General features: G+C 37.6%; 1 long non-coding RNA gene across 2 annotated transcripts in view; it reads left to right on the forward strand.

Moving 5' to 3' along the window:
- LOC138172581 (uncharacterized) overlaps positions 1 to 26,999 on the forward strand; it is a 49,160-nt gene that overhangs the window by 17,015 nt on the left and 5,146 nt on the right. The window contains exon 1 of one of the 2 annotated variants that reach the window (XR_011171161.1): positions 14,028 to 14,128. The exons of the other annotated variant lie outside the window; for it this stretch is intronic. This is a non-coding gene — a long non-coding RNA (uncharacterized lncRNA). Of the gene's footprint in view, positions 1 to 14,027; positions 14,129 to 26,999 lie in introns of those variants that run through there. 2 annotated transcript variants of the gene reach the window in all.

Raw genomic sequence — 26,999 nt, forward strand, 5'->3', positions numbered from 1 at the left:
ACAGTGCTGTTGTTGCAGGGGTCTGGGAACCTTTCTGTTGGTTCAGAAGCCCTGAAGAAGGATTTTCTTGTTGTATGTTTACAGAAATTCTGGGAGAGGGTTTTGCTAATGTTTTCAGGGGTTCTAGGACTGTTCTACAGACAGAGGATGAATTAATGAAGGGACTGGCAATGTATCTTGTGGCCTTGCTAAGCCTTGTCTCCCCAGAAACTAAGATTCCTGAGAACTTGCCTCCTGTCAAGATGAAGAAAAGGCCTCCATATGGGTATTAAGTGCTGTGTTTAAACTTGATGTAACTCTGGGGTAGATTCAATTGTGATCCAGGGGTGGGGAACTTTTGACCTTTTTGTGCTCTGTGATTGAACAAATGAAGGTACTTTACTTATGTTTGGAAACTAATCTCCATTTGAGAAGAGGGGCTTTGTGGTGGAGTAAATGAAGGTACAGCCTAGGGGTGGAGTAGTATTTAGAACAGGGACTTTGTAATTGATTGAATGATTGGAAGGTCCTGGGGTGGGGTAGTACTTGGAGATTATTTAATCACACTTAGTAAATGCTGTATTTTGAATGATGTCATGTTTTGACCTTCTCTGTTCTTAATTTTTCACTGAATAAAATGGAGAGCACCTATGCTGGTATTTTGAACCTTGGGAAGTTGCCTTTCCTTGGCATTACATTACATCCCTTCAAGTACTTGCATACGAGAAAAGTTTCATAAGTTACAATTATTGTTTTTCCATGTAGGGATGTAAATATTTCAACTTTGATAAGTTCCTTATGATTTCTTTTCCTTGTTTACCTTCTCATGCTTCTCTTGCTCCCAGTGTTTCAATGTCAAATTTTTTATTCAACTCTGTTTTTTTCATCAAGAATGCTTGAAATTCCTCTATTCCACTGAATGACCATATTTTACCCTGAAATATGATACTCAGATTTGCTGGGTAGGTGATTTTTGATTTTAATCCCAACTCCTTTGACCTCTGTAATATCATATTCCAAACTCCTCAGTCCCTCAGTGTAGAAGCTGCCAGAACTTGTGTTATCCTGAGTGTGTTTCCACAATAGCCAAATAGTTTTTTTCCTAGCTGCTTGTAATATTTTCCCCTTAATTGGGGATTTCCAGGACCTGGCTATAATATTCCTAGGAGTTTTCTTTTTGGGATCTTTTTCAGGTGGGTAGATTCTTTCAACCTCTATTTTGCCCTCTGGTTCTAAAACATCAGGGCAATTTTCCTTGTGAATTTCTTGAAGGATGATTTCCAGGTTTTTTTTTTTTTCATCATGGCATTCAGGTAGTCACAATAATTTTTAAATTATCTCTCCTGGATCTATTCTCCAGCTCAGTGGTTTTCCCATTGAGATATTTCACATTGCCTTCTATTTTTTCATGTGTTTAGATCTCTTTAATAGTATCTTAATTTCTCATAAAGTTACTAGCTTCCAATTGTTCCAATCTAATTTTGAAGGAATGATTTTCTTCAGTGAGCTTTTGAGATTCGTTTTCCATTTGGCAAATTTAGCTTTTTGAGGCATTCTTCTCCTCATTGCCTTTTTGGGCCTCTTTTACCATTTGAGTTAATCTTTTTTTAAGGTGTTATTTTCTTCAGTTAGGTTGACTCTCTTTTCATGGTTTTCTTTCATCATTCTCATTTCTCTTCCCAATTTTTCCTCCACTTCTCTTATTTGGTTTTCAAAATCCTTCTTAAGTTCTTCTATGGCCTGTAACCAGCTCATATTTTTCTTGGAAGCTTTTGGTGCAGGGGTTCTGACTTCAATGTCTCCCTCCTGTTCCATGCTTTGATCCTTTTTTCCCCCAAAATAGGAGTATAAAGTTGGGTTGCTCTGTTTTCTTTGTTTCCCTCATTTTCTCATGTCACCACACAATTACTTGACTTTTGGGCTTTTTGCCACACTAGGACTCTGCTACCAGACAAGGGAGATTTGTCCAAAATCTCTGGTGTTTTCTCAGCTCCTGAAGGTATTAGTTGGGTTCCCTCTCTGAAGACTCCACATGCTCTGGCAAGCTGGTCGCACACCCCAGGACCTCCACCCTACACCACAATCAAAATCCCAACAGGTTAAAGGAAGTGTGATTACCCCTTAGACTGGTTGCTTGGTCCCCCTACAATCTGCAGACGAGGAAATGAAGCTGCCATGTGGCTGTGACTGCATGTCCACTGTGCCTCAGCCACTTCTTGCCCCGGGGGCAAAAGCCAGACCACACTCCCGAAACTACTGTATCCCAACATCCACACTGCACTGACCTCTCACTTTGTCCTTAGCATCTATGGGTTGATAATTCTGGAAACTGCCACAGTTGCTGGTGATCTGAAGCCCTTCCAGCTGGTGGCTGGTCAGCCCCACCCTGGGGCTAAAACCTCCAGCTTGTGAGTGGCTGTGGTCGGTGCCCAGAGTGCTGAGCTGGCCACTTCCTGCTGTCCTGCTGGCTGTCCTCAGAAGGAGGTTAGCTTCTCTGTGTCATTTTGTGGGTTCTGTAGCTCCATAGTTTCTTCAGAATCACCTTTTACATGAATTGGAGAAGGTGGAAGCTGGAGCCCCAAGGAAGTCCCCTTTCTGCTCCATCATCTTGACTCCCCCCCATTATTATTATTATTCAATCATTTTCTTCCATTTTTGTACCTCTTTTACCATCATTAAATAAAGAAGATTTTTTTTTCATCACTCTCATTTCTTTTCCCATTTATTTCTCTATCCTTATTTGATTTGTAAATTCCTTTTTGCACTCTTCTATGAATTCTTGTTTGGCTGGTTTCCAGTTCGTTTATTTTTCTATAAGGCTTTACTTGTAGCTCTTTTGGCATTAATGTCTTCTGAGTTTCCATCTTGATCTTCACAATGACCATAGTAGCTTTTTATAGTCAGGTTCTTTTAAGTTGTTTGCTTATTTTTCCTAGCTACTTTTTTTACCTTTAATTTTATGTCAATGTTGGACTCTGTTCCCAAGGTGGAGAGGCATTGTCCTGAGCCTTTGCTATTTTTAAAGCTAATTCTGGAAGTCTATATAATTCTCAGTGCTTCCTAGGTTGCAGGATCCAAAAAGGTGTAGTCACTGGTTTCTTAGGCTGTGTTCTTGTATTTATCCAGGGAAGTACCTTGCTCATCTGCAGCTGCAAGTGCTGGTGTTCTTCTTGGCTTTGGTATTGTAACCAGAACCCCTATTCTTCTGCAGTCACAGACACTGGTGCTCTTCTCTGCCTTAAAACTGAGACCAGCCTGGCTATTCTCCTATGAGGGGTGATAAGCATTCATTTCCACCATGGCACTGTGACCAGGAATTCTGCTCTTCTGCAGCTGCAGGCAGTAATGCTCCAATTCAACATGGAACTATGACCCAGAACTACATATGGCCAATGCAACAGAGTTCTGCTTCCTGTGCCAACAAAAGGTCATCTGTAATTTCTTTTTTTTTCTTTTTGGAGGGGGAAGGGCAGGGCAATTAGGGTTAAGTGACTTTCCCAAGGTCACACAGCTAGTGTTAAGCATCTGAGGCTGGATTTGGACTCAGGTCCTCCTGATTCCAGGGACAGTGCTCTATTCACTGTGCCACCTAGATACCCCTGTAATTTCTTTCTGACCAGTTATCTCACCTCTTACCATCTCTGGGCTGAGAGCTCCAAAAGTTGCCACTGCTAGTGACACAGTCACTTCCAAGGCATACTGCTGGTGTAACTTCAGTGTCTGCTGCACTCAAAGCCATCCCCATCACCAAAGAGAACTCTATTGTCAAACCCATAAGTTGACTTGGGCTAGAAAAAAAAATGTCTCACCTTGAACTTTTGTTGACTTTGCCACTCTAGAATTCAAGTGGGAAGTTATTTTAAAATTGTTTTGTGGGAAATATAGGGAGAGTTCAGCTGAATTTCTTCATATACTCTCCATCTTGGCTGTACCCCAGCTTAAAATTATTCTTGAAGAGGATAATAAATGAAGTTCTGTTGGAAAGAAATTTGTAAAAATAACTCCTCTTAACTTGATTCATATATGACAATAGATATTGGCAGACCTGTACCTAGACAAATTAGTTCCTGGTTTTTGTTCCTACCTTTTGGGTAAAGTCACCAGTTTAATGGCAATGGTTAACTATTTCATATAGCTTCCTTCTCTTCTCCAGTTTCAGGTGGTGGAAGCAATAGTAACTATTTGTCCTCCCATAAAGATTTTTCAAAGGTTTGCACAAATTTTAATTAGGTGTTTTTATTTAAGTGAAACATAATAATTAAATGTTGACATTACTAAAAGCCACAATTTACTCTTTGATTCAGTGACAGGGTCCTGCATTTCCTGACTTCAGGAATTTTCTCTGACTACCCTCCACACCTGGAACACTCTCCTCATCTCATCCTCACTTCCCTGGTTTCCTGAGTCCCAGAAAAAACCTCACCTTTTTCAGGAATCCTTTTTGGATCCTCTTAAATTATACTGTCATACATCTTTTATTATTTCCAATTTATGCTACAAATACCTTGTTTGTACATGATTATTTGTATATGGTATCCTCCATTAGACCATGTGCTTCTTAAGAGCAGGCAATGTCTTTTTGCCATTCTTTGTATCACCAGTTCTTAATATAGTGGCTGGCACATAGCGTGTGCTTAACAAATGTTTATTAACTAAGAATGACCTCTACTATTTAATAACTACAAATGAACACTCAGAAATACCTCAATCACACAAGATCTATAGTCTTTCTAGAACAGTCCTCAGTCTGTGAATGGGATGCAGAAGGACATTTTGTGGCAACATGTGGTAGTAATTATTTTATGACAGCAAACCCAAAGGTTAGGAATGGATCCCCCAAATAATACATTTACCATTATTAAGTAAGTTCTTGTTACAAGTCTGGTTGAGGGATAGGGTGAAGATTCTGTTGATTAGGATAATGATGCTGAAAATGTCCTAGATTCAAGGATAGATAATTTTCTCCTCACTAGTTTTTTTTTCTTCTTGAATCTGCTCATTTTTTTCTCTGATAGGTATTCTGATGTTAACATATAATTTTGATTCCTTTTCTATTAATTATAATACATTCAGGACATAATGGGATTAGAAATCAAGTCTTTCATAGAAGAAATCAACAAAAGAGAGGGAGATTTGACATACTATTTTTCAATTACCAAGGGGAATAATATTTAAAAAGAGAACTACAAAATGAAAAGGTGAAGAAACAACATGTCATAAACAAGTGAGGGTATTTTATTCTTCTTATGTTTTTCTTCTTTTACAAACCTGTGATCATAAAATAGATAATAGGTAATGAAACTGTTTCTACCAATATAGATCAGTAACTATTCTTTTTTTACACTTTTCAAAATATTTGTATTTTGTTCAATATTTTCTTTTTCTTTTTTTTATAATTGTTTGGTCTTTATTAATTTGTCCTTTTAGTTTACAAGACTCAGTTCCACAATTCTTTGAGTTTCAAATTTTCTTGCCCTCCCTCCCCTTCTGCCCCCCCCATGGCAGCATACAATCAAGTATAAGATCTGCAAATAGTTCCAGATTAGACATTAGTCAGGTTATAAAGAAGGATCGTAATGGATGGAATGAACAATGGGAAAGAGGAAACAAAAGCAAACAAGAAAAAGAAAGAAAGCAGATAGTTTGCTTCAGTCTGCATTCAAACTCTGTTCTTTCTCTGAATGTAGACATCTCTCTCCATCATGAGTCTTTTGGAGTTGACTTATAACCCTGCATTGCTAACAAGAGTCCAGTCTATCAAAGTTGGTCATCACACATACATTGTGTCTGTAATTAGGTACAAATTTCTCCTGGTTCTGCTCTTGTCACTCAGCATCAGTTCATATAAGCTTCTCCAGGTAAATATGAAGTCCATCAGCTGATCATTTCTTATAGCACAATAGTATTACATTCCATTGATATACCACAACTTGTTTAGCCATTCCCCAATTGATGGGCATCTCCTTAATTTCCAAATCTTTGCCATCACAAAAAGAGCTGCTATAAATATTTTTGTACATGTGGGTCTTCTTCCTGCTTCTATGACCTCTTTGGAATACACCTCTAGATGTAACATTGCTTGGTCAAAGGGTATGAAATTAATTATAGACTTTTGGGCATAGTTCCAGATTGCTCTTCAGAATTGTTGAATCAGTTCACAACTCCACCAGCAATGCATTAGTGTTCTAATTTTTTTCACATCCACTCTAGCATTTGTCATTTTCCTGTTTTGTCATCTTAGCCAATCTGACAGGTGAGATGTGAAATCCTCAGATTTGTTTTGATTTGCATTTCTCTAATCAATTGTGATTTAGAGCAATTTTTCATTTGCTTTTGTATATCTTTAATTTATTCCTCTGAAAACTGCATCTTCATATCCTTTGACCATTCATCAGTTGAGAAATGACTTGTATTCTTATAGTTTTGACTCGTTTCTCTATATATTTTAGAAATGATGTCTTCATTGGAGACATTGGTTGTAAAAATTCTTTCCCAATTTTCCACTTCCCTCTTACTCTTGGTTACATTGGCTTTCTTTGTACAGGAGTTTTCGATTTCATGTAACCAAAGTTAACCATTTTGCATTTTATGATGCTCTCTAATTCTTGTTTGGTCATGAAATCTTCTCCTCTCCATAAACCTGACATGTAAACTATTCCATGGTTTCTCAGATTGCTTACACTATCATCTTTTATACCTAGAGTATGCACCCATTTAGACTTAATTTTGGTATATGGTGTTAGATAATGGTCTATGCCCAGTTACTGCCATACTGTATTCCAGTTTCCCAGCAGTTTTTGTCAAATAGTGAGTTCCTATCCCCAAAACTTGGGTCTTTGGGTTTATCAAAAAGCAGATTATTATAGTCATTGACTGCTGAGTTGTGTGTACCCAATCTATTCCATTGATCCACTACTGGATTCCTCAGCCAGTACCAAGTAGTTTTGATCACTGCTGTTTTATAATACAGATTGAAATCGGGAATGACTAGGCCGCCTTCCCTAGCATTTCTTTTAATTAATCCCCTTGATATTCTGGACCTTTTGTTCTTCCAAATGAATTTTGTTACTAATTTTTCTAGTTCTATAAAGTAATTTTTTTGGTAAATTGATTGGCATGGCACTAAATATGTAATTTAATTAGGTAAAATCTTCATTTTTATTATATTAGCTCAAACCAACCATGACCAATTGATCTTTTTCCAATTAGTTAGATCTGATTTTATTTGTGTGAAAAAATGTTTTGTAGTTATGTTCCTGTAGGTCTTGGGTTTGTTTTGGCAGGTAGATTCCCAAATATTTTGTAATGTATACAGTAATTTTAAATGGGATTTCTCTTTCTATCTCTTGCTGTTGGATTTCACTAGAAATATACAAGAATGCTGAGGATTTATGTGGGTGTATTTTAAATACTGCAACTTTGCCCAATTTATTTATTGTCTTGAGTAGTTTTTTTACTTGATGCTCTAGGATTCTCTAAGTATATCATCATATCATCCTCAAAGAGTGATAACTTGGTCTCTTCTTTGCCTAATTTTATTTCTTTTTCTTCTCTAATTTCTACTGCTACCATTTATAGTACCAGATTGAATAAGAGAGGTGATAGTGGACAACCTTGTTTCACCCCTGATCTTGTTGGAAATGCTTCTAGCTTCTCCCCATTATATATAATACTTGCTGATGGCTTTAAGTAGATGGTACCTATTATTTTAAGGAAGGTTCCACTTATTCCTATTCTTTCTTGTGTTTTTAAAAGGAGTGGATGTTATACTTTGTCAATAGCCTTTTCTACATCTATTGAGATAATCATGTGATTTCTGCTAGTTTTATTGTTGATATGATCGATTATACTGATGGTTTTCCTAATATTACACCATCCTTGCATTCCTGGAATAGATCCTACCTGATCAAAGTGTATTATTCTTGTGATAAGTTGCTGTAGTCTTTTTGCTAATATTTTATTAAAAATTTTGCTTCTGTATTCATGAGGGAAATTGGTCTATAATTTTATTTTTCCATTTTATCTCTTCCTGATTTAGGGATCAGTACCATATTTGTGTCATAAAGAGAATTTGGTAGGATTTCTTCTCCACTAATTTTCCCAAGTAGTTTGTAGAGTATTGGAATCAATTTTTCTTTAAATGTTTGATAGAATTCTCTAGCAAATCCATCTGGCCCTGGAGATATTTTACTAGGGAGTTCACTGATGACTTGTTTGATTTATTTTTCTGGGATGGGGTTATTTAAGTAATTTACTTCCTCTTTAGTTAATCTGGGCAACTAATATTTTTGTAAATATTCATCCATTTCATTAAGATTGTCAATTTTATATTCATACAATTTGGCAAAATAATTCCTAATTATTGTTTTAGTTTCCTCTTCATTGTAGGTAAAGTCACCCTTTTAATTTTTGGTACTCATAATTTGGTTTTCTTCTTTCTTTTTTTATCATTTTGATTAAGGTTCTATCAATTTTATTGTTTTTTTCATAAAACCAGCTCTTAGTTTTATTTATTAATTCAATAGTTTTCTTAATTGCAATTGTATTAATCTCTTCTTGGTTTTCATTATTTCTAATTTAATATTTAATTGGGGATTTTCAATTTGTTATTTTTCTAGCTTTTGCAATTGCATGCCCAACTCATTGACCTCCCATTTCTCTAATTTATTCATGTATGCACTCAGGGATATAAAACTTCCCTTAAGAACTGCCTTTGCTGAATCCCACAAATTTTGGTATGTTGTTTCATTATTGGCATTCTCTTGAATGAAGTTACTGATTGTTTCTATAATTTCTTATTTAATCCACTCATTCTTCAGGATTAATATTTTTAGTTTCCAATTAGTTTTTAGTCAATCTTTCCATTGCCCTTTATTGCATATGATTTTTATTGCATCATGATCTGAGAATTATGCATTTAATATTTCTGCCTTTCTGCCTTGAATTGTGAGGTTTTTACACCTTAGTACATGGTCGATTTTTGTGTATGTGTCATTGGTACATCTGAGAAGATGGTATATTCCTTTTGATCCGCATTCAGTTTTTTCCAGAGATTATCATATCTAGCTTCTCTAAAATTCTATTCACCTCCTTAACTTTTTTCTTGTTTATTTTGATGTTAGATTTATCAAGTTCAGAGAGGGGGAGATTAAGGTCCCCCACTAGTACAGTTTTGCTATCTATTTCTTCCTCTAATTCACTCAATTTCCCCTCTAGGAATTTGGATGCTATACCAATTGGTACACATATGTTAAGTAATGAAATTGCTTCATTCTCAATGGTGCCTTTTAACAGGATATAGTTTCCTTCCTTATCTCTTTTAATTAAATTTATTTTTGCTTTTGCTTAATCTGAGATAAGGATTGCTACCCCTGCTTTTTTTAGTTTAGTTGAGGCATGATATATTTTACTCCAATCTTTTACCTTTAAGCTGTGTGTATACCCCTGTTTCACATGTGTTTCTTGTAAACAGCATATTGTAGAATTATGGTTTTTAATACATTCTGCTATCCACCTCTGTTTTATGGGAGAGTTCACCCCATTTATATTCACAGTTATGATTGCTATCTGTTTGTTTCCCTCCATCCTATTCCCACCCCTATTTATGCTTTTATTTTTCTCTCCTTCCTTCCCCTCCTTAAGAGTTTTTCTTTTGACCACCTCTTCCCTCAGTATTCCCTTCTTATCAGTCCCCTTCCCTTTTCCTCTTCTTCCTCCTTACTTCTTCCCTCCCTTCTAACCACTCCCCCTTTCATAGCCCTTCCCCTTCCTACTGCCTGTAGGATATGATAGATTTTTATACTTAATGTAATATGTTATTTCTTCCTCGAACCAAGATTGACAAGAACACATCTCATGCAATGCTCCTCTCCCTCCCCTTTTTCCATCTATTATGATACATTTTTTGCCTCTTCTGGATAGAGTCCTATACTTAACTGCTTCTGTTATTCCCTCCTTGCACCGGAACCAATGAGGGAAAAGTTCATATAATGCTCTTCTCCCTCTCTTCTTTTCCTCTACTATATTGTTTTTATGCCTTTTTGTGTGCCAAAATTTACCCTTTTCCTCTTCATTCTTCCCTCTTCTTCCTTTGCAGTCCCTTTGTAGCCCTTAGTAAGGGATTTTTTTATCATCATTTTGTGTAATTTATACCCATACCCTCTATTTGTCTATAAACAGTTTGCTCCTATTAAATAACAGGATGTGTGTGTACGAGTGTTTTCCTTATTTACCTTTCTATGTCTCTCTTTCATCTTGTAATTGGAGGTTGAATTTTCCATTGAGCTCTGGCTTTTTCATCAGAAATGTCTAGAAGTCTTTTGTATCATTGCATGACCATATCCTTGCCTGGAAGAATATGTTCAGTTTCACTGGATAGGTGATCTTGGTTGTAACCCAAGCTCTTTTGCTTTGCAAAAAATCATATTTCAGTTCCTCCAGTCTTTCAATGTAGAAGCTTTCAGATTCTGTGGAATCCTCACTGTGGTTCCTTGATATTTGAAATGTTTCTTTCTGGCTACTTGTAGTATTTTCTCATTTACCTGTAGTTCTGGAATTTGACCACAACATTTAGTGGACTTTTCAATTTGGGATCTCTTTCAGGAGGAAACCTGTGGATTCTCTCAATTTCTATTTTACTCTCTGGTTCTAGTATCTCAGGGAAGTTTTCCTTGATGAGCTCTTGGAAGATGTTATCCAGGCTCATCTTTTCATCATGATTTTCTGGTAGGCCTATGATTCTCAAATTATCTCTCCTGGATATGTTTTCCAGGTTAGTTATTTTTCCATTGAGGTATTTTACCTCTTTTTCTAATTTTTCATTCTTGATGTTTTGTTTGACTGATTCTTGGTTCTTCATAGAGTTCTTCACTTCAATTTGATTGATTCTAGTTTTTAGAGAATTATTTTCCTCAGTTAGTTTTTGAAGCTCCTTTTGCATATCACACATTTTTCTTTTTAAGGAACTATTTTCTTCAATATAAGATTTTTCTAAATTTGCAATTTTGATTTTAAAAGAATTATTAATTTTATCTTCTATCTGTTTAATTTGATTTTCAAAGTTCTTTTTGAGCATCTAAGAATGCTTTCTGTGCTTGAGACCAGTTCCCTGTTGAGGCTTCGGCTGTGGGTGTGGAGTCAACACTATCTCCCTCTGAATTTGGTTCCTCCCTCTCACAATAGTAGGATTCCAGAGTCTTTGTCTTTCCAGTCTACTTTTTACCCATATTGAGGCAAGGCCCTAGCTATGCCCTTCCTCTAGGGTTCCCAAGCCTTTACTGTTTAAAGTTTTGCTCTGAGGCAATAATTACTGTGTTTTCAGGGTCGGAGGAGGGATTGGAGCAGCAGGGTGTTCACTCTGCTGTCCTGGTCCTTGGAAGTCCAGATAGGGGCTTTTTAAATGTCTTTTTTGTTTTGCTTTGTTTTTTTTTTGTTTGTTTGTTTTCTTTTTGCTTTTTGGAAGGCAACTGGAATTAAGTGACTTGTCCAAAGTCACACAACTAGTAAGTGTGTCAAGTGTCTGAGGCCAGATTTGAACTCAGGTCCTCCTGACTCCAGGGCCAGTTCTATATTGACTGAGCCACCTAGCCACCCCATCTTTTTAATTTCCAGGCTGTGGATTACCAGTCCCAAGAGTAGCTGGTGCCACTGCCAGGGACCCTGCATTTGACTCTCACCCAGCTCTGTACAGTCCTAGCCCTGCAGTGATAGGCCTGGTAATGGCCTTTGTGGTTGGTGGATCAACTTGCCACCAGGTTGATCAGGCCTTATCTATGCCTCTGCACCACCCAGGGTTGTCTTCCAGGCCTCCAATCAGTAACTATTTGGCAAATTCTAATAATATATGCCTATGATTTATGTGAAGTCAAGTGACTTAACTTGAAATCATACATACAATAGCTGGGACTTGAGTCCAGGCCTTGCTTATTCTTGGGTCAATTCTTTGTCTACTATCCTGTGCTTCTCTTCTGTTATTCCTCCTGTGTCTCCTTCCTTCTCTCTTCTTCCACACCATTACCCTCTTTGATTTCCCATCTTTCTTCTCTTCTACCTCTTGTCTCTTGAGTCTTTAACTTTTCTCTATCTGAATGTTCCTTCCCTATTGCCTTCAAATGTGTCTAAATATTTTCCATCTTTCGAAGACTTTCATTAAACCATACCTGGTCCTCAAGTCGCAATCTCATTTCTCTCCTTCCTATATCAAAGCCAAATCCTAAAAAATGATGTCTAAATTCATTACCTCTCCTTTTCTCCTCTCACTCACTCAACTACCCACCCAACTGAAACTGTTCTCTCCAAAGTTAACAAGAATGTCTGTCAAAACTAATGATTTTTTCTTGGTCCTCATCCTTCTTGATCTCTCTGCTGCATTTAACACTGTTGTCTGTCCTGCCCTACTGAATATTCTCTCCCCTACTGGTTTTCATGGCACTATTCTCTCTTAATTTCCCTTATCCAATTACCTACTTAGTTGATGATTCCTTTCTCTTATTTTCTAACATATTATCCATACCACACTCCCTAACTATGGATGTTCTCTAAGGTGCTGTACTCATTTTTTTCCCCTGTGCCCTGTACCTTTGTTTCTCTCTCTTATCATTTTTCATGATAATCACCAGCTCCCATAGATTTATTCATATCTAAGGTGATAGTTCCCAGGTGTATATGTTCAGAAACAGTATCTCCCCTGAATTTCAGTCCTGTATCACTGATTATCTGTTGTTCACTTCATTTGTGTCCCGGAGATGTCAAATTCAGCATATCAGGAACATAACTCATTGAGTTTTACCCTAAACTTCCTTATGCCATACTCTCCTTTTTCTATTGAACGCAAGATCACCCTATTTTTCAGATTTATATTTATAGCTATTTAGTCATTTTTCAATATCACCTGACTCTTTGTGACACTATTTGTAGTTTTCTTGGCAGAGATATTGAAGTGGTTTTCTCTTTCTTTCTCCAGCTCATTTTACAGATAAAGAACTGAAGCAAACAGAGTTAAGTGCTTTTCTCAGGATCACACAGCTAGTAAGTGTGTGAGACCAGATTTGAACTCAGGAAGATGACTCCAGGCCCAGCATTCTATCTCCTGTACCACCTAGTTGTCCAGGTTTATAAATTTGTCATTATCCTCAACTTTTCATTCTACTTCACTCCATATATCCAATTAGAAGCCAAATCTTGAAATGTTTACCACCACAATATCTCTCTCATCTCATCCTTTCTATTTACAAAGTATTTTAGCTCAGGCCCTCCTTATCCTTTGTCTAGATAAGGTTGTAGCCTTCTAAGTAGTGGCCTTCTAAGTGGTCTCCCTAGCTTCAGGGATCAGTACCTACCAGAATAATTTAATTTTCTTCTTTGTGAAAGACTTACAAAGCTTTAAAGTCTTGGGACTTATAGATGAAACATGTCTGTATTAATCAAAGAATTTATTTGAGAATCCTGCCATTTTGTAGGCTGACTTAAGATGGCAGAGTAGCAGGAAGAGGTACATCACATCTCCCCCACCACTGTTCCTCCACAAAGATCTAAAAAAGCCACCAGACTGAATCCCCATTAGGAAACTCAAGAAAAAGCCACAGTATAATTTTTTTTTTCCAACCCAGAACAACACAGGGAAACAGAGAGTTTTTTCATCACTGGAAATATGGGCTAGCCAGGATCAAATAAAGCATTCAAGAGACCAGAGACTGAAAGAGGACTGAGCTAACAACCATGGCAGAGACACTGGGGAAAGAAGCAGTCCTGAGGGCTCTCCAAACTATTTCAGGGTTTTGAGATGGTGCCAACTTGGCGGCTCTGTCATTCATTGCCCAATAGTGGATGGGACAGACCCCTCATTAGTTCCTATAAATCTTCCCATGTTTATGTGAATTCTACATATTAATTGTTTCTTAGAACCCATTAATATTACATTAAATTCATGTACCATCCGAAATCAGTAGCTGACTATTTAGTCACCTTTAATCAGTGTCCAACTACTTTGTTTCTGGTTATGTAATGCCACAAAAGACCAGCAATTAACTTTTTGGTATCTATTATTTTAGAAAACTAGATGGTGCAATGGATAGAATACTGACCCTTGATTTAGGAAAACTCCTGTTCCTGAGTTCAAATCTGGCCTCAGACACAAGATGTGTGTCCCTGGGTAAGTCACTTAACTTTATTACTTTGGGAGTTCTTCATCTGTAAAATGAACTGGAGAGAAAATGGGAAACCCCTCCAGTATCTTTGCCAAGAAAACCCAAAATGGGATCACAAAGAATTGGATAAAACTGGAAAAAAAAACAATGAACATACTGTATTTATTTTTCTCTGTCTATATATACCTAGCATTGGGATGTCTTGATTGATCAATGAATTAAAAATCATTTATTAAAGTAACCAATACATGCCAGGCAGAGTGATATGGAGTAGATATACAAATAAAAGAGGAAAGGTAATCATCCCTGTACTCTTAATTTATAGTCTACTGAAACTTACAATGTATTCACAAATAAGTGCCTGAGCAAAGCAATTAACCCTTTTTGCCTCAGTTTTTCATCTGTAAATTGATCTGGAGAAGGAAAAAGAAAACCACTCCAGGATCTCTGCCAATGTGCTTAATGTATGCCAGGTGCAGTGGTAGGGAGTACATATGCAAATAAAAGAGGAAAGGTAATAATAATCCCCATCCTCAGTGAGCTTACAGTCTACTGAGGCATACAATGTATTCACAAATAAGTAAAAAGGGTGTATATACATATATACATATATATATATATACACACACACACACACACATACATATATATATATATATATATATATATATATAATGTAAATTCATGGAGAGTGTGTTGCACTAATCATCATCAAAAGCTGGAAAGGGATCTTGAAGGAGATAGCACTTGGGCTGAGCCTTAATGGGATACAAGAGATCTGAAAAGCGGAGATGATGAGACATGGAGGCAGAATATTCTAGGAACAGATTCCATTCAATGGCAAAATGATGGGAGATTTACTGTCATATACTGAGAACTGTAAGTGGGCAGATTTTGGTGGAGAAATGAGCATTTGGAAGTTAAAAAATGTATAAGGAACCTGGAAAAAAATTAAAGTGAATTTTAATTAATGTTTATTAGTATAATACTACATTGCTTTCCAGAATGGTTGGAGCAATATACAACTCTATGAAAAACATAATTGTACCTGTCTTCCCATAGTACTTCCAATATTGACTATTGAAAGTTATTAAATTTTACCAAGCACTGTCCTTTTGTCTCCAAAATTATACTGGTTTTCTTTAACCCAGGTGACAAAAAAAATAATATCAAGACCTTGTATTGAATAGAAGAAAACATGGATAAAAATCTAACTAATAGTCTATTAAGGTGATTTTTAGTTGCTTTATTTTTAAGTAATTATTAAAGACTTGCTCCAGAGTCCCAACTAATTATGCTCCCTTGTTTGTCATATTTCTACAATTATAAAAACATTTCAAGTAAATATTAAATATCCAGGGTGTGAAAAATACTCCCAAATAATACTTTTAACTCAAAGTAGGAGCCTATGCACTTTGCAATCTATGCTAAAAAATTACAAATGGCCAACGTTAACATTAATCTTGGGGAAAAATTACATTCCTTAATCCTCCTCAATGAAGAATTGGCCAGATTATTGATTCTGCTCTTTTTCACAGAAGTTTTTCCTTTTACTTAATAAAAGCCACATTATTGAAATCTAAATGAGATGGAACAAATTTACTAGACTAAATTACTTTTTTTTCTTCCAAAAATATTGCACCTTCACTTCAATTCTAAATAAGTAATAGCTTTGACAGCAGGCAAAGAATGTTACTTGTAGTAAAGACAGGAACTGCTGACTTGACAATTTTAGGGCAATAAGTGACAAAAATTTTTATTTATAATACTCCACATGTCTTGTTTGACAATATGTTGTACTTAATTTTTTTTGAGAGGTCAGTGCACACAAATATGTTAACTGCTGCTGAATGAACAGCTCCCAAATTGAGCATGAAATGCGATTGATATGTAAAAATATATGTGTAAGCATGTGTGCATATATTCAGTGAAATAATCTGTGGTTCCTTCTTTCTGGATGCCCCTCTCATCTCTTTCTTATGGAATCTCTATCTGCCTTTATGACCTATCTTGATTATCACCTCCTATATCAGGCCTTTCCTAAATTTCCCAATTGTTAGTGATTTACTCCTGAAATTGGTACATCGAGGTAGTACAGTAGATAGAGTGCTTGGCCTGGAGTCAGGAAAACTCCTCTTCCTATATTCAAATCTGACTTTAGAATCTTGTTAACTGTGTGACCCTGGACAAGTCACTTAAACTTTGTTTGCCTCGGTCCTCATCTGTAAAATAAGCTGGAGAAGGAAATGTCAAAGTACTTCAGTAGCTTTGCCAAGAAAACCTCAAATGGGGTTAGGAAGAGTTGGACTTGACTGAAACAACTTAACAATAACACCTCTGAAATTTATTTCTATTTACTTCATATACACACACATACATATATCTATACATATACACACATGCATACATTCATATGCATGTGTTTATGTAGATAGTATTCTACATACATTCTAATACTACATACATTCTACATACATGTCTTTATTAATGGATATCTCTATACTTATTTTTCCCATAAGTAAAATATAAATTCTTTGAAGACAAAAACTATTTTATTTTTGTCTTATATCATATAATGTATGGAATTTAAGATCTTCCCTGCCCATTAACAGGCCTCACTTAGAGCTCATTAAGGAAAGCTTGCTTAGGGGAGGCTTGCTTTTAGGAAGGCTTTCATGACTTTTGTTAATTTCTAATTAGGCACTGAGCCATGAGTGTTGTGATGCCCCTGGATCTACAAAGGGTATATATATACTTTGAGATCAGGATTTTGCTTTGGGGCTCACTCATTGGAAGAGTGTTCTTGTGATTTTACCCGATGAGACTCTGGTTAGCTGTTAAGGAGCCCCCTAGCTTTGAAAAACCCAGATGTTGCTTCTTCTCTCTCTGGTAACTATGTATGTATTGCCTTGGTCAGATAACTGCATCTGTCTGTTGATCTGTGCTAATTTCTCATACAATTAGAAGCCTTGTCTGTTGGTCTTTATTTCTATGCTTGTATTTTCTCTGTTTTCTTTGTTTGGATTTTCTCTGAAGTTCAGGGTGTTGATTTTTCCCCTGAACTAATGAATGTAATTAAAAAATATTGTTGGGGTGGCTAGGTAGCACAGTGAATAGAGCACAGGCCCTGGAGTCAGGAGAACCTGAGTTCAAATTCGGCTTCAGACACAAGTTACTAGCTGTGTGACTCTGGGCAAGTGACAACCCCAATTGCCCTCTAAAAAAAAGACTGTTGACCCCTTGAACAACTATCTTTTCTTGTAAAACAGATCTAAGAACCTGTGCTAGCAGCAATTCTGAGTATGCCAGTCTATTTGCCACTACATAAAACAAACCCTCTGGGTTCTTATCCTAACCTTCACTTTTGCTTGAGCATTACTCAGAAGGACACTGCTATATCAAGCTCTAGAGATAAACTTACTGATATATTCACGAGCTCCTATCAGTGAGCTTCCAATTAATAGTCCCTAAAACATATTTGCTAAGTTGGTACAACAGTGATAATATGTAATAAATAATAATTTAATGAATTACATGTAATAATAACAATAAATTTAATAAATTATAATACTAATAATCTCCCCAAAGCCTGGGGAATACTATCCTATGAATACACACACTGTCTACGGGAAGAGCAGACTCAGGGTACACTGGCAAGGAGGCATATGTGCAGAATATTTGTGAAACAAAGTTAACTCACTATTTCTGGAACTGTAGGACTTGGCAGTCTTTTCTGACTTTGTAGAATCTTTCTTCAGCTCCCCTTGGGTGGACAGCTCAGTTAGCCTAGTAGTTACTACTCCACTTTTGTGCATAGTCATCTTAGTTTGATATGAGTGGTCGCACTCCTTAAAGAGCAGGGAGAAAACAAGCATTTATTAAGCACCTACTATGTACCAGGCAATTTACTGGAGTATTTTATAAATATCATCTCATTTGATCCTTCCCTCCATTTTATAGCTGAGGAAACTGAACAAACAGTGGTTAGTTAAGTGGTTTGACAAAAGTCAGAGATCTAGGAAATATATGAAGCCAGATTTTAAGTCAGTTCATACTGACCCCAGGCCCAGCGTTCTATTCATTGTACTACATAGATGCCTCTAAAACCAACTTCATCCCTTGAATGACTGTTCATCTAAATTCCTGTCTGTCTGGAGTATATATCTCTTCTTCCTCATATTGGAAGCAGTGTCTCCCATGTATTCAACAAGGAAAGGAGGGAAAATCACCTTTCCTCTACTTGTTCCCCTTTGGCAGATGTACATTGATCTCTTTCCACAATTATTTTCAGTCCTTAAACTCAAATTCAAGCTCAAACTCCTCAACTGCTGCATGTCTTTCTTCTTTTATGTATATCTTCAAGGTATATAATTTACTCTCAGACACTAGAAGGCAAACCAGCTTACCTGAAGCAGCAAGGAATTTTGAGGGAGACACAAAAGGCAGCTTGTGCCAGGCAACTAAAATCACCACCATTATTTTGATCCTCATTTCCCCTCAGATCCTGATGGAGAAAGCCCAGAACTATGAAGCCAAGAGCCTCGGGAGTAACAGTACCCCAAGGCACCAGGCCTACTTCCAGTCAAGCTTCCAAAGCCATCATCAAGAGAGAAGTTATTGGGGGGTGGAGCCAAGATGGCAGAGTAGAAACAGGACTTCCACACAGCTCCTGCTTCCACCTCCTCCAATTCATGTAAAAAATTACTCTAAACAAACTTTGGAGCTACAGAACCCACAAAATGATAGAGAGAAGCTAACTTCCTGCTGAAGACAGTCTGGCAGGCCAGCAGGCAGGGGCCAGCACAGCACTCTGGGAGCTGAGCCTAGCCCCTGTATGATCCAGAGGTTTTAGCTTCAGGGCAGCCACAAACTAGCTGTCTCCTGGAAGGACTTCAGATCACCAGTTGCTGAAGTGATTTCCAGAATTATCAACCCATAGATGCTAAGGACAAAGTGAGAGGTCAGTGCAGTGTGGACTTTGGGAACCAGGAGTCTGGGAATATGGTCCAAATTTTGCCCCCTGGTGGGAGAAGCAGCTGAGACGTGACAGGTGTGCAGCTGCCACCACATTGCTGCTTCAGAGCTCCTAGCCTGCAGTTTGTAGGGGGGCCAGACAACCAGTCTCAGGGGTAATTTCTCTTGCTCTAACCTGCTTGGATCTGGATATCTGTTTAGGGTGGAGGTCCTGGGGTGTGTGATCAGTTTGCCAGAGCTTTTGGAGGCTTCAGAGAGGGCACCCCACTAATAGCTCTGGCAGCTGAGAAAACCCCACCAATTTGGGACAAAGCTCTCCTTTATGGTAGCAGTGCTATATTGTAGCAAAAAGCTCAGAAGTCAAGTAATTGAGTGGCAACATGAGCAAGCAAAGGAAGTAAAGCAAGCACAGCAATCCAACTTTGTACTCCTATTTTGGGGACAAAAAGGATCAAAGCATGGAACTGGAGGGAGACAGTGAAGTCAGAACTCCTGCATGAAAATTTTCCAAGAAAAATATGAACTGATTACAAGCCATAGAGGAGCTTAAGAGGGATTTTGAAAACAAAATAAGAAAAATGGAGGAAAAATTGGGAAGAGAAATGAGTGATGCAACAAAATTATGAAATGAGAGTCAACAACTTGACAAAAGAAAATAACACCTTATAAAATAGACTAACTCAAATGGTAAAAGAGGCTCAAAAAGCCAATGAGGAGAAGAATGCCTCAAAAAGAATTTGCCAGATGGAAGAAAAAATCTCAAAAGCTCACTGAAGAATATCATTCCTTCAAAATTAGATTGGAGCAACTGGAATCTAGTTACTTTGTGAGAAATCAAGATACTATAAAACAGTTCCAAACAAATGAAAAAATAGAAGACAATGTGAAATACCTCATTGGAAAAACCACTGACCTTGGAAATAGATCCAGGAGAGATAATTTAAAAATTATTGGACTACCTGAAAGCCATGATCAAAAAAAGAACCTAGAAATCATCCTTTAAGAAATTCTCAAGGAAAATTTCCCTGATGTTTTAGAACCAGAGTGCAAAATAGAAGTTGAAAGAATCAGCCAGGGGGGCAGCCAGGTAGCACAGCAAGTAAGAGCACCGGCTCTAGTGTTGAGAAGACCTGGAGATCGAATCCCGGGCTCAGACACTTAGCACCCACCCAGAAACACCTGGCCGTGTAACCTTGAGCAAGTTACTTAACCCCAATTGCTTAGGGGCGGCCAGGTGACTCAGCGAGTAAGAGCACTGGCTCCAGTGTCGGGATGACCTGGATCAAATCCGGGCTCAGATACTCAGCACCACACCCAGAAATAACTGGCCATGTAACCTTGAGCAAGTTACTTAACTCTTATTGCTAAAAAAAAAAAAAAAAAAAACAGCCAACCACCTCCTGAAAGAAATCCCCCCCCCAAAAAAAAACCTCCTAAGAATATTATACCCAGGTTCCAGAATTTCCAAATCAAGGAGAAAATATTACAAGCAGCCAAGAAGAAATTTTAATATTGTGGAAACACAATCAGGATAATACAGGATCTGGCAGCTTCTACGCTGAGGGACTGAAGGGCTGGGAATATGATATTCCAGAGGTCAGAGGAGCTGGGATTAAAACCAAGAATCACCTACCCAGCTAAACTGAGTATCATGTTTCAGTGGAAACTATGGTCATTCAATGGAATAGAGAGATTTCAAACATTCATGATTGAAAAAACAGAGTTGAATAGAAAATTTGGCATTCAGATTCAAGAAGCAAGAGAAGCATGAGAAGGTAAACAGGGAAAAAAATCATAAGGAATTTATCAAAGTAGAACTGCTTATATTCATACATGGAAAAATGATAATAGTAACTTATGAAACTTTTCTTAGTATGAGAATAGTTTAAGAGAATAGAAATGTGTGTGTGTATATATATATGTCTATATATATATGTCTATATAGGAGTGTATATGGGCGTATGAATACATATGTGAGATATATGTGTACAGGTATACATAGATAGAGGGCACAGGACCAATTGAATAAGAAGGGATGATACTCAAAAGATGAAAGTAAGAGGTGAGAGATCAATATAATTATAGGAGATGGGGGCGACAGAATGGGGTAAATTATCTCATATAGAAGAGGCAAGGAGAAACTATGACAATGGAGGGGAAGAATACGAAGACAAAAGGGAATGAGTCAACCTTACTCTCATCGAATTTGGCTTAGGGAGGGAATGATATGCACTCTTAATAGGGTATCTCACCATATAGGAGAGTAGGGGGTAAGGAGATGAAGGGGGTCATGATGGAAGGGAGGGCAAGCTTGGGGGGAGGGAAGTTGAAAGCACACACTTTTGAAAAAGGGACAGGATTGAAGTAGAGAATAGAACAAGTTACAGGTGGTATAGCATGGAGAGAAATATAGTCAGTCTTTCACAATATATCCACTAAGGAAATGTTTTGCATAGCTACACATGTGCAACCTACATTGATTTGCTTATCTTCCCAGTAAGAGTGACTGATGAGGGAGGAAGGGAAAGAATCTGCAATTCAAAGTTTTAAAATCAAAAGTTTAACGTATATATTATCATTATTATTTTATGTGTAACTCGGAAACAAGATATACAGGCTCTGGCACATAGAGATTCACCATGCCCTACTGGAAAGTTGGAGAGGGGATGGGAGAAGATATAGGAGAGAGCAGATTGGGGGAGGTGTTGTTCAGTGGGATCTCTGTTTTGGGGTGGTGGGTAGGGGAAACATGGGGAGAAAATTTGTAACTCAAAATCTTGTAGAAATGAATGGTGTAAACTAAAAATAAACATACAATTTAATTTAAAAAAGAGATAGAAGTCATTGTGGAGAAAGAACCTACCTTCCTCATCATCACCAGAAAAAAATGCCACTCACAAGACATCAATAGGCAGATAGTCACTGGGAGTGGCAGCACTTCTTAAACCATCAGTTCTTCTTTCATCCTTTCCCTCATATACATCACCTAGGAAACAAATCTTCCGAAGAAGAGGGCAGTCATCTTCACCAACTGTAAACAAACTGCTATTCACAGGTCAGGCAAGCCAACCTAGTTAAAGCAATGTTACCCTAAAAGAGAGAACAGATGAAAGACATACTAGGCAAGGAAAACCATTACTCCCAGCTTGACCACAATTTTCTTTCATAATGTGATAAAAGCAGTTACAGACTTTTGAACACAAGAGCCTTGAGAATGGAATTACTTTCAGCCTAGTGCCCTTGGCTATAATCCTGGGAAGATTCCTCCATTATCAATGCAGAAATGCAGTATGCCAATTTTTCCTTTAGGTGCTGCAGCTACTAATGACCCAGAAAGGAAAGTTCTTGCCATCACTACACTCTATGTCAAGTAGTTCAACATCAGGAGATGATATGATTTTATCAGTACCAATAATATTAAAGAAGAAATTTTATTATCTACTTTGCTGTTGTACAGGATCAAGTGAATTTTCCATCAGACTTATATCTGAAACATTCCATGTATGTTGTCTTTTGCATTAGAATGTGAGCTCCCTGAGAACAGGAACACTTTTACTTTCATATTTGTATTCCCAGTGTTCAGCACAGTGTTCTGCATAAAGTAAATGCTTAATAAATGCTTCATTCATTCATTCATTCATTCATCCATCCATCCAATAGGAAATTAGTTACATTCATCTAATTGTCAGATCCATATAATCCTGTCAAGTTGGTTGAGGAACTGCTTCATACATTGTGGTGGGGTGGTAGCAAATCTCCTTTATACATTTTTTTTTTTGCAATTACATTCTCAGTCTTTTATGTTTATAAAAACTAAAGTGAGAATAGGAATTCCTTTCCTTACACTTACAGTGACTTTCATGTAGTAGGTGCTTAATAAATGCTTATTGAATAAGTGAATGAATAAAAGTTTTCATCAGTACTTCTGTGAATGGGAGACACTGAAAGCAGATAGCAAAAGCTAATCTTACTGGTATAAATTTATAGATAATATAGACAAATATTTGGAATTAGCTGAGTAGAGGTGCAATAACAGAGGTGATAACTCAGGGGACTTATAAAGTCCTCTTTATCCTAGTGGTTAAATGGTTTGAAATCCTGAATGAATATGGTACCAGTTTTTCCATCTAAGATATACTGTAGTCAAACATGCAGTTACAAGCCCTGGTAGGTTAATCCATCAATTTAACCAGTAATTATTTAAAATGTACTATGTAATCAACATTGTATTTTGATCCTGACCTGCTTACTTACTAGTTCCCTGTGTGACTTTGGGTAAATTCACTATGATATTAGTCATGGAGGAAAGCATAAGATGTGACCATTGGCTTCCACTTTCATGTAGGAGAAAAGCCAAGGTTAGCATATCAAGTAATTTGCAATATAAGAAAATAATTTAAGAACAGGAGGGTATAATGCATAGCACCATGAACTTGAAGTCAGGAAGACCTCTGTCCAATCCTGCCTCTGTCACTTGGTTCTCTATGAGACTATGGGAAAGTTATTCAACTTCTCTATGCCTCAAGTAACTCCCAAGGATTTATATACTGGGTCATGGATAGGATGCAATTTGAATTGATGAAGGGACTTCCCCCACCAGGATGTCCCCACATTGATGGAACATGGATCTTTCCCATATTACAGAAAACCTATAAATAATGATGTTATAAGTTGTCTGGCATAGATTAAAACTGCTGTACAATGCTCTAGTTTACCAAGACTACCGGAGAGTAAAAAGTCTTTTAGAATTATTAAAAAAATTTCTAAGAACCTTAATATTGTTATGCTAGGAGACATATAAAGGAACAACTTACTCTTTTTGGTAACTACCTTAAGACTGACTCATATGGGTTTTTTAGTGGAAGTTAAATCACCATTTTTTTTTGTGGGAGTGAAGAAAAGGTTACCAATAATTTACTAGCAATCTAGGATCAACCAGTCTCAGAATCAGAACCAATCTAGCTAGACTAGCACATAACAATTTCCTCGTGACTCTTTTTTTCTCCCTCCAATCTGAGATTTTCTACTTCTCTTTCCTAGGCAGCTAAGTGGTACAGTGGGTAGAGGGCTGGACTTGGAGTCAGAAAGATCTGAAATTAAATTTGAACCCCAGATATACCCTAGCTGTGTGGCCTTGGGCAAATCACATAACCTCTGCCTCAGTTTTCTCAATTTTGGAACAGTAATAATAATGATACCTACCTCCCAAGATGTTGTGAGAACCAAATGAAATAACATTTGTAAAGTACTTCATGCAGCGCCTGACATACAGTACATGCTTGCTCTCTTCCCTTTCCCCACCTCTTTCCATTTCTAACCAAGTTTGGACAATCAGGTGAAACAAACTCTACGCTCTTATCTCCATCGATTTCCATCAACTGGTACCACATCTAAACAGTATTCCCCTCCACCATATAGGTATAGGGGCTCCTTTGGGGTTGCTGCTACCATAATTGGGTTATCATCATGGCATTCCAGATCATATTGGGTGAAGAAAAGTCCCGGATTATTGTTTAATCCATTGGATTTAGATAACAAAAAGAGCCATCCATTAGCACTCAGGAGACATAGGATCATACATCTAGAAGAGACAACGTTATTTTATCCAATCTGCTCATTTTACAAATGAGAAAACTAAGAAACAGAGAGGTTTGACTTGTGAATGTTCACTCAGGCACGTAGTAGAACTTGCATTCCAACTCTGTTTTTGTGATTCAGATTAACCTCTTTTCCCACTGTACTTCCAAAGACTTTAGTCATTGTTCTGCCACCAACTAATTAATTACATAACTGTGTGCTTAAGAACCCAAGGCCTCAGTTTCTTCATCCATAAAACCAGGTGTTTGTACTAGATAATTTTCTGGATTCTTTTCAGTTCTGTGACTAACATCACTGCCAGCTAGCCTAGCTGTTGTACCCTTTCCAAATGTCACCATCACATCATAGTAGTTTAAGAGAGAAGAGTAAACCTAACCCAGTTTCCATTTACAATTAATATATCACTAGAAATTGTACCATCAGATTTGTTAGGGAATTTCTCTCTAGCACTTAAATGCTAGGAGAAAATAAAGGGCAACAAAGAATATTGCTTTGTCATCAGTCCTAAATATTGGTCATTTTCACACCTTTTAATTTCAATCAAACAAACGAAAGATTTCTTTCATTCCTCTGAATGGATTTTAAGTGGAAACAAGAATACTATTAAACCTTTCAGTATCCTACAGGGAAGAGAAGAAAGTTAGCCAAATCTTAGAATAATCTGCATTATATTATTCTAGTCCTTCTCTCTCTAAATGTAAGGTTTATAATTCCTTATGTTAGCTGGAGAAGCAGGATTACAAATAATGGAGAGTATTTTTCCACCATGTCACAGAGATCACCTTCCCATTGCAAGTTTACTGGGAGTCTTAGCAGGCATGATAATGTGAGTGGTTTTAGAATTCAGTAAGAAAAGATTGAGTGGGGTTGTTCCTTGCAGAAAGCTTCTGAAAATGGGAAAAGTAATGAAACAGTTGATATACTCTTCTCTTTGCAACACATGCCTACTTTCCCCAAACCCCATAACATCTAGAGAACATAAGTTGAGGTAGGAAGACTGAAAGAATATGTTCAGTGTTCTTTAACTATGAACTAGCCCAGAAGAAAATTTAGCCATCTCTCTAGAGTCTGCTAAGATACTTTGGTAACAGAGATATTACTAGGGTGGGGCAACTGGCTTTGCCCCAGGATGCTGAATTTATAGTGATGAATTTAGAAGTTTCTGAGGGCACTTGCAGGCTCTCAGGAGTAAAGAAATAAGATAACTTAGAATCTAGTTAGCAAGAATAATTAGTTATAATAAGAAGCTAGCAGATGGCAGGCTGGGGTAAGTTCCACCCCCATCCTACCTTGTTACTCATCTCCCCTTCAAATAGGGATTCATTTCATGTTGCTAACATTGGGCACTGTTTGTGGTCCAGTTTGGAAATGCAATTTCATTGGTATAAGGAACTTCCAGTGCAGAAATTCCCTCTATCAATGCAAATCTGCATCTATTCTTCAATTTATAGTCTTAGAGAGTTCACCGGAACACTTTGAAACTAAATGCTTTGCCCAGGATTTGTCAAACTAGGGACTGGAACCCAGGTTTTCCTGACTCTGAAACTAGCTCTATTATGCCATTTTATTTCTGATTGTGACAATTCATTTGTTAGTATTAATTGTCCAGAATTCTTAGGGAAAACTAGGTGAGTAAGAGCAGGGATGAGATAGCGGGGCAATCCATGATACTCCTTTTCCAATCCCTTATTGATATGGCCAGTTCTGAATCCATAATATGTTCATCAAAAGTTATCTAACTAGGGGCGGCCAGGTGGCTCAGCGAGTAAGAGCACCGGCTCCAGTGTCAGGACGACCTGGAGATCGAATCCCGGGCTCAGACACTCAGCACCACACCCAGAAATAACTGGCCGTGTAACCTTGAGCAAGTTACTTAACCCCACTTGCTTAGGGGCGGCCAGGTGGCTCAGCGAGTAAGAGCACTGGCTCCAGTGTCGGGATGACCTGGGGATCAAATCCCGGGCTCAGACACTTAGCACCCACCCAGAAACACCTGGCCGTGTAACCTTGAGCAAGTTACTTAACCCTGATTGCTTAGGGGTGGCCAGGTGGCTCAGCGAGTGAGAGCACGGGCTCCAGTGTCAGGACGACCTGGAGATCGAATCCCGGGCTCAGACACTCAGCACCACACCCAGAAATAACTGGCCGTGTAACCTTGAGCAAGTTACTTAACCCTGATTGCTTAAAAAAAAAAAAGTTATCTAACCAAGATGACCATTTTTCTGGTAGCAGACCTTCAATAGATGGCAAATAGGTTGTTTTTGAATTTGTTTTAATCCAGCCAAGAAAGTCAAAGACATCCAT

Source organism: Petaurus breviceps, unplaced genomic scaffold, assembly GCF_028583685.1.
Source record: "Petaurus breviceps papuanus isolate PSGF00001 unplaced genomic scaffold, PetGlider_PUasm1.0 551, whole genome shotgun sequence".
Classification (NCBI taxonomy): domain Eukaryota; kingdom Metazoa; phylum Chordata; class Mammalia; order Diprotodontia; family Petauridae; genus Petaurus; species Petaurus breviceps.